Raw genomic sequence first — 4215 nt, 5'->3', positions numbered from 1 at the left:
GGAAGGAACTGGCCCCCAGGGCAGCCCAAGCAGCTCAGCTGGGAGAGCGGCAGTGGAGGCCCTCGGCTCAGTCACGTGCTTCGGAAAGCTTCCATGGCGCCCCCTTTGGGCCAGGTCGGCTCTTGGCCGCTGCAGAGAATTCCCCTCTTGCCCGTTGAATTTTGACAAAACCTGAATATGGGCCAACAATGCGATGGGGCTGCAAACAGGCACGGGCGATCACGGGCTTCATCGGCAGGGGCATCCCTTCCAGGCCAGGTGAACTCCAGTTCCCCTTTTCTCGGACAGGCGGAAGCACCAAGGGAGCCGGCATGGAGGCCTCGTTCCGAGCGCAGGACGGGGACCCAGGCCGCCTCGTCCCCACCCAGTCATGGAGGCCACTGGGGAGTTTGGGCCGGTCGTGGACTCTCCGCCCAACCTACCTTGCAGGGTTGTTGTTGCTGTGGGCATAACACTGCAAGCAGGAGGAGGGGAATGATGTAGGCTGCACTGAGTCCTTTGTGAGAAAAAAGGAGGGATTTCTAGCAGTAAGAGGAGAATGAAATAAGTCACATGAGTTTGATGAAAGGAAAAAGTGGGATGGAAATCAGGAAAATAAATAAGGTGGGGAAACATAGATTTTCAGGTCCCCCCTCGTTAGTATAGTGGTGAGTATCCCCGCCTGTCACACGGGAGACCGGGGTTCAGTTCCCTGACGGGGAGATATGGCTCTCTTTTGCCAGGAAGTACTTCCTGACAGGTAGGACTCCAGGGTATGGAATGGGCTTTCACTGGAGGTGGTTGAGACCCCATCGGTGAGGGTTGTTCACGGCTCGGCCGGACATGCACATGGTGGGCTTGGCATGAGTGGAGCTGGCTGGAGCTGGGGGTCAGACTAGATGACCCGGGAGGCCCCTTCTAACTTGCTCTGTTTCTGTGTTTCTAAGTTACAGGAAGCCAGATTCCAGCTAAATATCAGGCAAAATGTCCTGACTGTTGGAGCAGTCCAAAAAAAGGATCCAACGACCAGGGAGCGCAACCAAGCCAGAGTTGAACCGGCAGCCTAAGGATGCCTGGGGGGGGGGTGCCCTACAGTCCTCCGCCCTACCAGCTGAGCTACCGAAGGGTGTGCTGAGCCTGGAGCCGACACCTCTGGACTTCAGCATCGACCCGGCATGACCCAGGGCTAGTCCAGAAGGGATCCCCAGCTCCTTCCTGGGCAAAAATCCAGCTGCTACAGCCACCAAAGAAGGATGGTTTGGGAGAGAAAAATGGCAGACTGAAGGTTGCTTTCTTCTACTGCTGCCATGTCTGGCAACAGCATCCGGCCGCATTGATGTGGGATCCCCAACGGACAGTTTCCTGCAGGAAGAAGGTGTCTGGACACAGTGCCGTTTCTGTGGTGTAGCGGTTATCACATTTGCCTAACACGCAAAAGGTCACTGGTTCGAAACCAGGCAGAAACAGCCCCCTTTTCTTGCTGGGGGGAGGAGGGCCTCCCTCACCCATTGTGAGCGAAGATCCTGCTTCCATCACGTGCTTTGGGATGGCTTCCATGGCGCCCCCTTCTGGCCAAGGCAGTTCATGGCAGGCGTCGCTGCAGAGAATGCCTCCCTTGCCCTGTGGAATTTGGCAACAAGCTGAATATGAGCCAACAATGCGATGGGGCTGCAAACAGGGCACGTGCGATTGCAGGCTTCAGCGACAGCAGCATCACTTCCAAATCGTGCAAACTCCAGTTCCCCTTTTCTCAGCTCAGGCTCCAGCTATAGGAAGTCAGATTTCAGCTCGATTTCAGGAAAAATCTCCAGACTGTTGGGGCGACTAGCCTTGGGTCCCTGTGCTCCCTCCTCAACACGAGTGATATGTAATAAACACAGCACAGCCAGGCAACGGTTTCCGACGGTGCCGTCTTCCCCTCTTGGGATGCAAAAGGGAGAGCAGGAGCTGCGCCAGCCGGGATTCGAACCCGGGTCGCAAGATTGGGAACCTCGCATGATGCCCCTACACCACTGGCGCGGCCGGGAAGGACCTGGGCAGCACGGCAGGAAGCCTGCAGCTTCCCCAGCCATCTGGGGCCTGGCAGGGACCGAGGCCTGGCTTTGCCATAGGGAAAAAGAAATCGGGCTGCCTGGCTGGGAAAGAGTCCGTGTTGCAGAGCGGAAATCAGCCTGGACCTGCTGCCAGAGAGAATCGCTGGGGATGGTCATATAAACGCTCTGAGCGCAAAGCACCCCAAGTGATGGCAAGGGGGGACCCTCTTTCCCTGGGAGGAGGCTGCGTTTCTGTGGTGTAGCGGTTATCACGTTCGCCTCACACGCGAAAGGGCCCTGGTTCGAAACCAGGCAGAAACAGCCTCCTTTTGTGGTGTGGGGGGGAGAACGGAGGGCCTCCCTTGCCCCTTCTGAGTCCCAGTGTGGGGAGAGGTGTGGGGCGCTGACTCCCAGGCAGCCCAAGCAGCTCAGCTGGGAGAGCGGCAGTGGAGGCCCTCGGCTCAATCACGTGCTTCCGGAAAGCTTCCATGGCGCCCCCTTTGGGCCAGGTCGGCTCTTGGCCGCTGCAGAGAATTCCCCTCTTGCCTGTTGAATTTTGACAAAACCTGAATATGAGCCAACAATGCGATGGGGCTGCAAACAGGCACGGGCGGTCGCAGGCTTCATCGGCAGGGGCATCCCTTCCAGGCCAGGCGAACTCCAGTTCCCCTTTTCTCAGACAGGCGGAGGCACCAAGGGAGCCGGCATGGAGGCCTCGTTCCGAGCGCAGGACGGGGACCCAGGCAGCCTCGTCCCCACCCGGCCATGGAGGCCACAGGGGAGTTTGGGCCGGTCGCGGACCCCCCGCCCAACCTACCTCGCAGGGTGGTTGTTGCTGTGGGGACAACACTGCTGGCAAGAGGCGGAGAATGCTGGCTGCGCTGAGTCCTTGGTGAGAAAAAAGGAGGGATTTCTAGCAGTAAGAGGAGGATGAAAGAAGCCACTTTTGAGTTCGGTGTCAGGAAAAAGAGGGAGGTAAATCAGGAAAATAAATAAGGTGGGGCCACATAGATTTTCAGGTCCCCCCTCGTTGGTATGGTGGTGAGTATCCCCGCCTGTCACATGGGGGCCTGGGTTCAGTTCCCTTAAGGGGAGACATGGCTCTCTTTTGCCAGGAAGTACTTCCTGACAGATAGGACCCCAGGGTATGGAATGGGCTTTCATGGGAGGTGGTTGAGACCCCATCGGTGAGGGTGTTCACGGATTGGCTGGACATGCACATGGTGCGCTTGTCATGAGTGGAGCTGGCTGGAGCTGGGGGTCAGACTAGATGACCCGGGTGACCACTTCTAACCTGCTCTGTTTCTGTGTTTCTAAGTTACAGGAGCCAGATTCCAGCTAAATATCAGGCAAAATGTCCTGACTGTTTGAGCTGTCCAAGAATGGATCCAACGACCCAGGGAGCTTGCAGGTTCTCCCACACTGGAGGAGTTCAGACGCAACTGGCCAGGCATCCAAGAGGGATGGTCCAACGGGGAGCCCTGCACTGAGCAGGGGTGGGACCCCTGCCCCTCCAGCCCCTTCACACTCTGCTCTTCTGTGGGGATAAAAGCAGAGCTCTCCTCCGAGCCGAAGTTGAACCGGCGGCCTAAGGATGCCTGGGGGGGGAGGGGGTGCCCTACAGTCCTCCGCTCTACTGGCTGAGCTACCGAAGGGGGCGCTGAGCCTGGAGCCGACACCTCTGGGCTTCAGCATCGACCCGGCATGGCCCAGGGCTAGTCCAGGAGGGATCCCCAGCTCCTTCCTGGCCAGCAGTGCAGCTGCTCCAGCCACCAAAGAAGGACGGTTTGGGAGAGAAAAACAGCAGGCCAAAGCTTGCTTTCTTCTACTGCTGCCATGTCTGGCAACAGCATCCGGCCACATTGATGTGGGATCCCCAACGGACAGTTTCCTGCAGGAAGAAGGTGTCTGGACACAGTGCCGTTTCTGTGGTGTAGCGGTTATCACATTTGCCTAACACGCAAAAGGTCCCTGGTTCGAAACCAGGCAGAAACAGCCCCCTTTTCTTGCTGGGGAGAGGACGGCCCCCCTCGCCCATTGTCAGCGAAGATCCTGGTTCCATCACGTGCTTTGGGAAAGCTTCCATGGCGCCCCCTTTTGGCCAGACCCGTTCATGGCAGGCACCGCTGCAGAGAATTCCCCTCTTGCCTGTTGATTTTGGCAACAAGCTGAATATGAGCCAACAATGCGATGGGGCTGCAAA

General features: G+C 57.8%; 4 non-coding genes across 4 annotated transcripts; 3 read left to right on the top strand and 1 right to left on the bottom strand.

Moving 5' to 3' along the window:
• The first annotated feature begins 1372 nt into the window (after positions 1-1372).
• TRNAV-AAC lies at positions 1373-1445 on the top strand. Its single transcript has one exon. It is a non-coding gene; the product is annotated as a tRNA-Val (tRNA).
• A 482-nt stretch (positions 1446-1927) lies between these two features.
• Positions 1928-1998, bottom strand: TRNAG-CCC. The gene has a single exon. It is a non-coding gene; the product is annotated as a tRNA-Gly (tRNA).
• A 262-nt stretch (positions 1999-2260) lies between these two features.
• TRNAV-CAC lies at positions 2261-2333 on the top strand. Its single transcript has one exon. It is a non-coding gene; the product is annotated as a tRNA-Val (tRNA).
• Positions 2334-3934: 1601 nt separating this feature from the next.
• TRNAV-AAC lies at positions 3935-4007 on the top strand. Its single transcript has one exon. It is a non-coding gene; the product is annotated as a tRNA-Val (tRNA).
• The last annotated feature ends 208 nt before the right edge of the window (positions 4008-4215 follow it).

This window comes from Varanus komodoensis, unplaced genomic scaffold, assembly GCF_004798865.1.
Source record: "Varanus komodoensis strain SLA01 unplaced genomic scaffold, ASM479886v1 scaffold76, whole genome shotgun sequence".
Taxonomy (NCBI): Eukaryota; Metazoa; Chordata; class Lepidosauria; order Squamata; family Varanidae; genus Varanus; species Varanus komodoensis.
This window is presented reverse-complemented; position numbering and strand designations above follow the sequence as displayed.